This window comes from Staurois parvus, unplaced genomic scaffold, assembly GCF_062004578.1.
Source record: "Staurois parvus isolate SC_StPar_1 unplaced genomic scaffold, SC_StPar_1.0 ptg000697l, whole genome shotgun sequence".
Taxonomy (NCBI): domain Eukaryota; kingdom Metazoa; phylum Chordata; class Amphibia; order Anura; family Ranidae; genus Staurois; species Staurois parvus.
Window position 1 is genome coordinate 7,582,849 of NW_028318493.1, and position 12,773 is coordinate 7,595,621.

General features: G+C 47.3%; 1 protein-coding gene across 1 annotated transcript in view; it reads right to left on the reverse strand.

Moving 5' to 3' along the window:
* Window positions 1-12,694, reverse strand: part of SHOC2 (SHOC2 leucine rich repeat scaffold protein) — a 143,716-nt gene extending 131,022 nt beyond the window's left edge. The window contains exon 1 of the mRNA XM_089653093.1: window positions 12,615-12,694. The gene's annotated coding sequence lies outside the window, so the exon portion shown is untranslated. The remainder of the gene's footprint in view (window positions 1-12,614) is intronic.
* Window positions 12,695-12,773: the final 79 nt, after the last annotated feature.

Here is a 12,773-nt window from a genome sequence, read left to right on the forward strand (position 1 = left end):
ACCTTTTATTAATAAATTTTTGTTTATTGAGGTAATGTGCAAGGTCTGTGCGCTTCTCGTTTTTTTTTCACTTTGTAGTGTTGGTCAGGCTTCCCCAGCCTTGTTTGGAGCTGCACAACCTTTGATGCACTGGTGGTCGCTTTTTTTCCAGTTCTGGTTCCATCAATTTGCCACCCGCCTGGGTCCTAGAGCGCAGAAGAAATCGTGTTTGGTCAACTGCAAACCAGGAACACCCCACAAGGGCTGCAGTTTTGGAGATGCTCTGACCCAGTCATCTAGACATTACAATTTTTTTCCTGTCAGTTGTTGAAAACGTTATTCTTGCCCATTTTCAACGCATCAATTTCAGGGAAAACATGTTCAGTTGCTGCCTAATATATCCCACCCACTTTCAGATGCCATGTGATAAGAATCATTGTTATTCACCTTACCTATCAGTGGTCATAATGTTATGGTTGATCGGTGTATATATACTGTAGAGTTTGGGCTTTAGATATACTTTTAGGCCCCTTGCACACAGGTGTCATAGTTTGCTGATGGAACATATGACACCCATGCAAGGGACCATAAACCCACAAACTAAGTGAAAAGACCTGAGTATAGAAGAGTAAAGGTGCATAAGCGTATAGACGAGTAAAATTCTTCATTGCCAGTGTTGTAATACAATCATTTATACTGGCGTAAACATACTTGTAGGCGCGTAAACATGCGTACGCTCGCAAATAATTGCACTCAAATGAAAAATGTTCTATTTTTGTTTACCTGCTCTGTATATAAAGCTGTATTAGTGATCTTTACTTAGCGGTGTTCATTGTCCCATAGACAACAATGCATCTCATTTCAGATCAGTAAAAAAAAACTCAGCAAGAGGCCTTATACTGAAAAGTCGGTATCCATATCTAATAAAAGTATTTGGCAGTTACAGAAAGAACATCCTGCTGTATAACCGCAGTCATATCAGGCACAAACTGAAAAACAACCAGACCACCAAAAAAAATAGGACACCAATAAAAAGACCGAGACTGGACAAACATTTCCACAGGTCTTCAAACCATCTCATGACATCACGGACAAATCAAAATACACAGTGAAAAGGCCAGCAAGAAACCCCGAGCAACCGGCGTCGGCTAGAAAAGGGAAAATCAATTTAGATCACATTTGCCCAATTTTAAAGTAAACACTGGAAGCTCCCAAATTCTGTTTAACGCGTAATAGCATTTGGACATGAAACCAATTATTTACCTGTCATTTTATTTGACTAGAGACAACTGGGACTGTACAGCTTGGAGCTACCCGGAGAAGAACTGCAGCAAACTCCAAGCTCAGCAAGCCGATCTATAAACTCCAGCCATGCTATTAAAGTCAGGGCTGCTACGGGCGGTCCCCGGGTTACAAACAAGATAGGTTCTCAACGTTTGTTCTTTAGATGAATTTGTATGCAAGTTGGAACAGGTACATTTTTCTAGGTGAAACTCCAGCCAAAAAAAACAAACACCACACACATTTTATATATTTATATATATATATATATATATATATATATAAGATTTTTTGGATAGAATAGGGAAGAATTAAAGTGTTAACAGTAAAATCAGTCTGTATATGCAGTAAAGCATGCTGGATAGACTAACTGTGGAACCTAATCCTCTGCATTGTGCAAAAATGCTGTTGGATCCTGACTTCTATGATCCTCCCCTTCTTTCAGTGCCCCCTTCTTATCTCCTGATAAGACATATCATGTGGAGACCCTCTGCACATGCTCAGTTTGGTGTGTGTTCCTAGAGAGTTTTTTTTTCCTCTTGGAAGAGTACATGTGATCATCACAGGGACAATCAGCACTGTCCAGAGGTCATGGGTTCTGTATCCTCCTAGAGCAGAAAGAAAACTCCTACAAGCTTTACCCAGTGCTCTGATGAACACTGATATAAGTCACAAGATTGCTCTAACTGCTGATGAGAAAAGCAGTTTATATTTACTAATATAATTGCATTTCCATGTAGTGTGTACTGTGGAAGACCAGACAGAGTGAATGAGGGGTTCTGGGTTTGGTAACTAACACCCCTGTAATGTTTGGTTTGCCTTCTGAGCCCCTGTTCAGAAGATTTCACCTGACTTTCTGTCCCTGTGACAATTGGATTTTGAAAATTTTGGGTTGTTTTCAGTGCAAACACCATTTTCCCATGATAACTCTTACAGGAGTAAATTTCCCTTCTTAGGGTAGATTTCTTCTCACTTCCTGTTTCCCTCCGTTTGTAAGTGTTAGTCGTATGCAAGTCAGATGTAGGTAACTCAGGAATTGCCTGTATTCCATTATTACTGTGTAATAGGCTGGTGCGAAATAAACAAAAAATACACAATGAACCTTTTATTAAATCTAGCTAATCTAGCAAGTTCACTGCTCATTTCAGTTAAGATCAGAAATATATTTAGCAAAAAATTAGCATTTACCTTTATCCTTTTGGAGGGGGTAATGTTTTACACAGAAGATATGCAAGTGAACAATCTACCCACTGGATGTTTTAAGAGGACCTGAAGTCAAAAAGTGAGGATTTGCTCTCATAGGGAACCTTAGGAAATGCTTACTATGCCTAGGCAGTACCCTAAAAACGCCTACCTTTTGTCTTGAATTCCTCCAGAAAAATAAACTGGACTTTCTGGGCCTATAGACTTCCTTAGACTTGTATGTAGTGTGAGATCATCTAAAGCAAGGTACACACTCTTATTCATTCAAGGCAGTGAGCAGAAATGGGGGGGACAAAAACAAAACAAAAACCAGATCCGTACTAACACAAGTGATGTCAGTGCTGAAGGCTCCCCCTCTGTGCCTTTGTGGCCCATTCGGCTGCCAGCACTGATTGGATGCTGGTTTTCCAGCATTCCCATTCTGTAGTAGAGACGGGCTGAAATTCGGCAGGTTAACCTCCCTAGTGGTCTAATTATGTCCATATTTCTGTGCTCAAAGCGGTACATTTTTTTGCATGGAAATATGTATTTTTATTGTAGGCCTGTAATTTTTAGGAATAACTCACTGAAATCTGTCCGAACAAGAGTCTAGTAAACATCCCGGGTATGATAAAATTTGAAACACGAAATTATAGATAATTTAATAACCATAAAAAATAATAATAAATTTAATTCAATAATGTAATCAAACCAAAAACACTGAAATGTGAAATATAGCGCCAAGTTCGCACATCACTGAGCAAAGTCGCAAAATCGTTTTCAGTGTCTGATGATGAATTTCCCCACTAATCATTATCACTCAATTCTGCAAGTGGTTCTGATTTACTATCGCTGTTCTCTAGCCGGTCTAAAACCGATTTTGACCTAAAGAGACACTTTTTGGACGCCATGGACATTTCTCAGTTTCCAGGCAGAAACAGTAAAAATGCAGGCAGGGCGCCGGACAAAGCACTCGGGACAAAATGTATGTGAAATGGTTTGATACAGGAATGTTATACTATGTGATTTTAGTGTATTTAGTGAATGTCACTTTGACATTTTTAAATTTCCTGCCAGTTCTGTCCCCCGTACATCCCGACGTCGCAGGGAACGGAACGCAGATGCCGGCATTGCCGGAGGACATGGTCGGGGACGCTGCAGGAGGGACATCGCGGGAGCGCAGGACAAGGTAAGTGAAGAAGAGATCCCGGAGCAACGCTGCAGAGTATTTCCGAGTGTAGCTCGGGGTTACCGCTTGTGGTGCTGAAACTTTACCCCGAGCTACACTTCAGGAATACCTCCAGGGGGGTTAAGCTGAACTGGCCTATTTTCCCGTGTGTACTCAACTTAAGGCACTGCTGTCTCTGACTGCTGTTCTCACTACATTTGGAGTGGGGTTTGGTGATGTCATTACTTTGCAGCTGTTCTATTGCTGAAGAGGAAGCTGTATCTGAGGATCTGCAGTTCAAGAATCGTCATGCTTCTGCTTTATCCATCCTGAGGCTCTACTGTACTTCCTCCACCTCTCCTGCTGCTAAGTTAAAGTGTTATTTAAGGCTGGCCATACAGTATACAATTTTCTTGAGAATTTTGCTTCAGATTTACCAAAAAAAACTAAAATATGAGGTCAAAACTAAACAACACTTTCAATTGTATTCAATTAGGCAGGCCCTTGCACTACATAGTTGAAGGTAAATCTAAAGAAAATTGGGCAGAAAATTGTAGAACGTATGGCCAGCCCAACTCTGCTTTGTATGGCCACCCTCCTCCCCTACCCCTCCCCCCTATTGCATACAACTAACCCCTCTATGTCTCTCTTCTACTTATTTCTTCCCTTTCCATGTTTTGCTTTTCTCATTACAATCGTGACCTACTTGCAGTAACTGCAGTTCCTAATTCCACGTGCTTTTCTTCAATACATTTCCTTATTATGATTGCTTTGTATTGATCTATCATAATTCCAAGGTTCACAATACAGGTATGACTCTTGTATTCATACACTGCTTACAGTCTTTTTTTATTCGATTACTAAAAAAACGGAACGACCGCAATGTTATGTTATGTAAGGAGCTATAATGGCTCACTGTAAACTTATGTGCGTCTTCCTGGGTTCATAACCATAAAAATATAAAAATTGGTGGACTGACCACTACAAAGACTTCTGACTGCCTCATTGAGTCTCCCTGCTTAACAACTGTTGAGATAATAACCACACAGGAAATTCATATATAGAAATAAGATTTAACACGCTGATAAGATCAAAAAACAGATCTTATTTGTATACCTCAAAAAAAGTATTGCAAGACTAAGCATTAAAGCTTACGTGAAGACAATATAAAAAGTGATATGAAAAAAGTGGAGAAATGAGTGCAGCCACAAAGGGACAGGAAGTGCGTTACTGGCAGGATTACCAAGTGAAAAAGTGAAAGCCTAAAGAGAAAAAAAAAAAAGAAAGAAATGCAGCCACTACATCTAACCACTGGTAAGTTGCAAAAGGTAAAATTTTTATTTAGGGTTAGGATACATGTTAAACACCTTGGGAACATGTTACATGTTCCAGCACCGTCAGCCCCTCCCCCCCCCCCCCACCCTTCCTATGACAGAGGGCTGGGGATCTTCTCCTCGCACAGCCGTCACAATTTGGAAACATGGCCAGTTTTCTGTTACATAGTTAGTCTGGCTGAAAAAAGACAAAAGTCCATCCAGTTCAACCATTAAAAAAAAAAAAAAAAAAAAAAAAAAAAAAAAAGTTATAATCCTATGCCCAAAGCTGATCCAGAGGAAGGCAAAAAAAAACCCCAGCAAAGCATGATCCAATTTGCTCCTGCAGGAAAAAAAAAATTCCTTCCTGATCCCCCTGAGAGCCAATCGGATATTCGCTGGATCAACTTTACCTGTAAATGTTAGTATCCAAGAAAGATTTTGAATGTGAATGAATGCCTATAAGTACCGTCAGCTATTGCGGCTGACGACTTGCAGTTCTCAATGAACTATGAGGGTGCTGGTGAGCAATCTTAGTCCATTGAGCTTCCTGCTGTCAGGTCTCTGCCTCCTGTACGAGGTACACGCATAAAGCTATCCTAAGAGTCTGCAGGAGCCTGAGATTGCATCCGTGTTCTACCAATCGCAGGTGCAATGCTCTGCGGGCTCCTTAGAGAAAAAAAAAATATTAAAAAAGGATAAGTTCACCTTTCGTAACATTTTACACTCATATTCAGGGTGAATCATGTAACATGTTATGATCAGACTGGCTCCCGCTCTCCCCCCGATCCCCGCTTTGACAGCTAGTGTGGGATCTCTCCCCTCGCTAACTGTCAATTTGTTTAAAAAAAACGTGGCTGTGCGCGGCTCCAAACGCAAAGCCGCATCACTCATTCACAGTCATCTGTGAATGAGAGACTACAAGTCTCGACAGCCTTAGTGGCTTTCAGCTTGTAGTCCTCAATTAACTATCGAGGTGCTGTGGTAGTTCATTCATTCTTCCGGTCAGTGTATCTGCTTGCTTGTACATCCCGTACAAGCAAGCAGAAATACTGACAGATCTGCAGGAGACCTGCATGGCACCAGCAATCTGATAACTGGGACAATGGTTTACAGGCTCCTGCAGACATAATAAATGCAGGTTAAAAAAAAATGTGCGTTATTTTTTAAAACGTGAACTTATCCTTTAAAAGAACATTTTTTTTTAACCTGCAAAAAAAATGTGCATTTAAAGCGGAGCTCCACCCAAAAGGGGAAGTTTCACTTTAAGGCCTTGTCCCCCCGCTCTCTGTTAAGGATTGGCACCTCTGGGGAGCGGGCACCCTATTTTGACAGGAACCTGCTCCCACTGCAACTGCCTAGGTGATCAGAAGTGGAAGTTGTCCTCCCTCCTTGTAGTCTTCTGGGACACGTGACAAGTCCCGAAAGACTACGGAACCATTCACAAGTTACAGCACTAATTGTGCATGCGCAGTGGGCACCGAACTGTGAAGCTGCAATCTGTCACAGCTGGGTGCCCACACTGAAGATGCCGACACCAGGGAGAGAAGATAGCTGGTGAAACTGGCAGTGGTGAAGACCCCGCTGGATCGCAGGACAGGTGTTTTTTTTTTTTCTTAAAGTCAGCAGTTAAAATTTTCGTAGCTACCGACTTATTTTTTTTAGATTTTGACAGGAGCTCCACTTTAATATTTTTCCAAAAGGAGAACTTATCCTTAAGGCCTCTTTCACACGAGCATTCTGTATGTCTGTTTTTCATCTGTCCATTTACAGGTGAAAAACCGGACACCCATGTATTTCTATGGACTAGCGAATGTAAACAGATGATCATCTGTTTACATCCGTTAATGACCGTATTCGTTAACATCCGTTTTTTTTGAACAAAAGAAATCCCTATTCTTCCAAAAAATAGGAAACGGAATGGACGAAAAAACGGATGTAAACTGACGAAACCGGATGTAAACTGACGAAAACGGATGTAAACTGACGAAAACGGATGTAAACTGATCCATTTGTGCTTGAATAGAAAACATAACTGAACTGTTGAAAAAAAACAAAAACGGAACGACCATGTGAAAGGGGCCTTAAAGACAAGTCCATCTTTCTGACCATTATTCATCTTACACCCTTATTTAGGTTGAAACATGGTCACACAGTCGGAAACCCCCCCCCCCTTGCAGAATATGGAGGTTCTCCCAACCAGTTCCTGTCATTTAAATTTAAGGCCGCTGTGCATGGCTCTGCCCACACAGCCACATTGGTCATTTGCAGGAATCTGTGAATGTAAAAACTACAGGTCTGCCACCATGACAGAGAAAAGTGATTCTAACTGGAGCACAGTTCCATAATTCTAGGTCTGTACCTCAGTAGGGAGAGGAGATGAACAGGTGATGGTCTGCAGACATTCTACAGGAGATGGTAGGAAACGGCAGACATTCTACAGACGATTATCAAACTACAAACAAATTATAGGAGACACTCATGGACCGAAAACTCATTACATGAGACTGATAGATACTGGCAATAACAGCCCCTTTACAAATCAGCGCTTCCACATTTGTGCTCCCCCACGGCCTTCTAATATGACATGCCAAATTTTAAATTTCAATGAATAGTGGCAAAAGTTGGAATCCGCCTAACTTTGGTGCAGTTTCTGTTGTGGCTTTGTGATGAAGAAGCGACAGGGAAAGTTGACTGAAGAGTATGCAATCATCACTAAAAACCTGAGAGGTCTTAACCCTTCCCTGGTATCCAAATCAATAAAAAAAGCTCTGGATTCAGTTCAATTTGAAGTGTTCACCTTTTCACATACACTTGTGTTCACCTTTTCACATACACAACTCCCCCGGTCTCTGCTGTACCTACCTCAGAGGATGCTAAGCTGTCAAGGCCCATGCAGTTGGACTAGCAGTCCAGGGATTTAAAATCCCAGCTCTTCTTCCTCCTTTCTGTGCAGCACTGTTGGGACAGATCAGAGCGCAGGTGAAGACCCATCAGAACCACTCTGGTCCATCCTGGAAGACTGCACAAAGGAGAAGAGTAGGGATTGAAAATTCCCAGACCACCGAGCCAAAAAATACAGTGAAGGCTGGGGGAGGTGGGGAGTGTACAGTGTTCGCTCACCTTTTTCGTAATTGCTATATTTAACCATAAGTTGCATTGTACAAACCAGGTGAAAGGAGTTCGATGATACAATAGGAGCACACATGATACAACTTTCAGTTTGTTCAATTGTAAGCAAAACTGAGAGGGTGCAATGGTAGACATCTCCGAGTTTCCAACCTACACAGATGAGCCCCAACTTAGGAATGCATCCGTGTTGAATGAAGTAAAAATTACCGGGGTCATGATAGATGCCACGGGGGCCAGTAAAGCCTAATAAGTTCTTATGGACTAAGGCAGGCCATAGACGGGCCGTTTATCGGCTGAATTTTCGGCCGATAAATGAAAAATCGGTCAGCCCCGTTGCCGACGCTGCCACCAATGTCCACGAAAAACGGCCGTTTTTTGTGGATTTTCCAACATGACTGATAAAAATAAATGTAAAGATCCACGAAAAACGACCGATGGGCTGGCCCCACTAACGGCGTGAATATCGGCTGATTTTTCGTGCGGACAAAAATTTGGTCGATAAACGGCCCGTCTATGGCCCGCATAAGTTAGCTCATCTTTTCATTTTTTCAGAAAGACGAACACTTTAGGTTTGGAGGAGAAAAAATATGTTTGGAGAAGGAAGGTGTGTGGGGTCAGAGTATAAGTCAAAGGGTTATAGAATGTGAGTAGAGATGGAGTGATATGGGGGAAGGGGGTCACCCTGTGGTGGTAGTGACTAGGGGAGGGGTCACACAATGGAAAGGGTGAAAGGGGTGAGGAACTGGGATACCAATCAGAGTTGGAGTGGAAAAAATGAAATTCATAAAACAGAGGATGGGAAGGAGCTGGGTGTCTCCGGTGGGGCTGGATAACAGTTTCAAGGTCCTGGGATCAGGAATGTCAAGCCTGGTAGTCTCAGGTAAGAGGCTATGGAGGTGTTAGTAAAGGGAGGGTGAGAGAGAAAAGAGAAGTGTCAATCGGGGGGAGAATGAGGAAGTTTGATGGTCTATCAGGCCCAGGTGTCATTGGCTGTCTTGTGTGGGCAATGACATGAGAGATGAAGGCACAGTCAATGGAGTGATGTGTTGGTTGAGGTCAGTCAGTACTAAGGCGAGGAAAAATGGATAATAGAGGATCAGTGATGACCTGACCAGGATTAAGAGTTCTTCTCACACCCCGGTGACATGAGAGGTGTCAGGAAAAGTAGTCCTGGGGGCCCCAATGTGGTGAGGAGGGAAGAAAGAGAAAAAGGGTGATCGCTGGGGGTCACTGTGAATGATGGGGGTGTCAGGCTGAGTAGACCTGGGGTCTCCAATGTGGTGAGAATGAAGGGTAAATCAAATGGGTAATCACTCTGGGAATGATGAGGGGTGTTAGGCAGAGTAGCCCAGGGGTCTCCAATGTGGTGAGGATGGAAGGAGGAGCAGAAGTTGGGAGCCCTTCCGTTAACAATGAGTAATACAGTCTTAGTCAGCTCTGCACATGCTCAGCTGTGCTGAATTTGTAAAGGCTGATCTGACAGTCTAAAAATTTACTGCTGCTCAGGGGCTCTGGGCTTCAGCAAAATGGCAGCCTCAAGGAAGAAGAAAAAGGAACAATGCTGGAGACAATTTACAGCTCATACTAATTTTGGCAGCAGAATTATTAGGGTGCATTCATACCAACACAGAGCAGCCGGAGCGATTCACTCCTCCCAACGCCTTGTGTTTGCGGCTGCCCTAGGGAGTCAAGGATGGGGAGAATATGAGGGGGGTCAGTCACAGATGGGGAGGATATGGGGCGGGGGTCAGTCAAAGATGGGGAGGATATGGGGGGGGGTCAGCCAAAGATGGGGAGGATATGGGGGGGGGGGGGTCAGTCACAGATGGGGAAGATATGAGGGGGGTCAGTCAAAGATGGGGAGGATATGGGGCGGGGGGGGTCAGTCAAAGATGGGGAGGATATGGGGGGGGGGGGTCAGTCAAAGATGGGGAGGATATGAGGGGGGTCAGTCCAGTCAAAAATGGGGAGGGGGGTCAGTCAAGGATGGGCAGGATACCGGGGGGGGGGTCAGTCAAGGATGGGCAGGATACCGGGGGGGTCAGTCAAGGATGGGCAGGATACTGGGGGGGGGGGGGTCAGTCAAGGATGGGCAGGATACTGGGGGGGGGGGGTCAGTCAAGGATGGGCAGGATACTGGGGGGGGGGGGTCAGTCAAGGATGGGCAGGATACTGGGGGGGGGGGGTCAGTCAAGGATGGGCAGGATACTGGGGGGGGGGGGGTCAGTCAAGGATGGGCAGGATACTGGGGGGGGGGGGGTCAGTCAAGGATGGGCAGGATACTGGGGGGGGTCAGTCAAGGATGGGCAGGATACTGGGGGGGGGGGGGGTCAGTCAAGGATGGGCAGGATACTGGGGGGGGGGGGGGTCAGTCAAGGATGGGCAGGATACTGGGGGGGGGGGGGGTCAGTCAAGGATGGGCAGGATACTGGGGGGGGGGTCGTCAGTCAAGGATGGGCAGGATACTGGGGGGGGGGGGTCATTCAAGGATGGGCAAGATACTGGGGGGGGGGGTCATTCAAGGATGGGCAGGATACTGGGGGGGGGGGGTCATTCAAGGATGGGCAGGATACTGGGGGGGGGGGGTCATTCAAGGATGGGCAGGATACTGGGGGGGGGTCATTCAAGGATGGGCAGGATACTGGGGGGGGGGTCATTCAAGGATGGGCAGGATACTGGGGGGGGGGGTCATTCAAGGATTGGCAGGATACTGGGGGGGGGGTCATTCAAGGATGGGCAGGATACGGGGGGGGGGTCAGTCAAGGATGGGCAGGATACGGGGGGGGGGTCAGTCAAGGATGGGCAGGATACGGGGGGGGGGGTCAGTCAAGGATGGGCAGGATACGGGGGGGGGGGGTCATTCAAGGATTGGCAGGATACTGGGGGGGGGGGGTGTCATTCAAGGATGGGCAGAATACGGGGGGGGGGGTCATTCAAGGATGGGCAGGATACGGGGGGGGGGTCAGTCAAGGATGGGCAGGATACGGGGGGGGGGGGTCAGTCAAGGATGGGCAGGATACGGGGGGGGGGGGTCAGTCAAGGATGGGCAGGATACGGGGGGGGTCAGTCAAGGATGGGCAGGATACTGGGGGGGTCAGTCAAGGATGGGCAGGATACTGGGGGGGGGGGGTCAGTCAAGGATGGGGAGGATACGGGGGGGGGGGTCAGTCAAGGATGGGGAGGATACGGGGGGGGGGTCAGTCAAGGATGGGGAGGATATTGGGGGGGGGGTCAGTCAAGGATGGGGAGGATATTGGGGGGGGGGGGGTCAGTCAAGGATGGGGAGGATATGGGGGGGGGGGGGGGTCAGTCAAGGATGGGGAGGATATTGGGGGGGGGGTCAGTCAAGGATGGGGAGGATATTGGGGGGGGGGGTCAGTCAAGGATGGGGAGGATATTGGGGGGGGGGGTCAGTCAAGGATGGGGAGGATATTGGGGGGGGTCAGTCAAGGATGGGGAGAATATTGGCAGGGGGTCAGTCATGGATGGGGAGAATATTGGCAGGGGGTCAGTCAAGGATGGGGAGGATATTGGGGGGGGGTCAGTCAAGGATGGGGAGGATATTGGGGGGGGTCAGTCAAGGATGGGGAGGATATTGGGGGGGGGTCAGTCAAGGATGGGGAGGATATTGGGGGGGGTCAGTCAAGGATGGGGAGGATATTGGGGGGGTCAGTCAAGGATGGGGAGGATATTGGGGGGGTCAGTCAAGGATGGGGAGGATATTGGGGGGGTCAGTCAAGGATGGGGAGGATATTGGGGGGGGGGTCAGTCAAGGATGGGGAGGATATTGGGGGGGGGTCAGTCAAGGATGGGGAGGATATTGGGGGGGTCAGTCAAGGATGGGGAGGATATTGGGGGGGGTCAGTCAAGGATGGGGAGGATATTGGGGGGGGTCAGTCAAGGATGGGGAGGATATTGGGGGGGTCAGTCAAGGATGGGGAGGATATTGGGGGGGTCAGTCAAGGATGGGGAGGATATTGGGGGGGGTCAGTCAAGGATGGGGAGGATATTGGGGGGGTCAGTCAAGGATGGGGAGGATATTGGGGGGGGGTCAGTCAAGGATGGGGAGGATATTGGGGGGGGTCAGTCAAGGATGGGGAGGATATTGGGGGGGGTCAGTCAAGGATGGGGAGGATATTGGGGGGGGGTCAGTCAAGGATGGGGAGGATATTGGGGGGGGGGTCAGTCAAGGATGGGGAGGATATTGGGGGGGAGTCAATGAATGATGGGGGGGATAGTGTGGGGAGGTCAGTCATGGATTGGGGGGGAGATAGTGGTGGGGGACAGTCACGGATGGGGGGGGGTCAGTCACGGATGGGGGGATAGTGGGGGTAAGTCATGTGGGCAGGGTCAGTCATGGAATAAAGGGGATGGTGTCATCAAGGGGCGGAGTCAGCACACAGAGCGGGGCGGGGGGGTCGCTCAGTGGACGGTTCAGGGTGTCAGTTAGTCTCTCAGGCCTGTGAAGAAGGGTCTCGTTGGTGTCTGTCTCTCCCCTCCCCGGCCCGCCCTCATACCCAGCAGGACGGTATCCCGGGGCTCCCCGTGGTTCCGCTCACCGTCACGTTGTTGTTATTTCTCCGCCCGTCTCCCCGCTCTGCTGCCCGCCGCCACCGCCGCCATCCTCCTCCTCCTCCGCTCCGCCTCCTCCTCCGCGCTGCGTCGCATGACGTCACCACGCTCCCCTCCCTCCGCCTCACGTGAAATCTGTCACTACA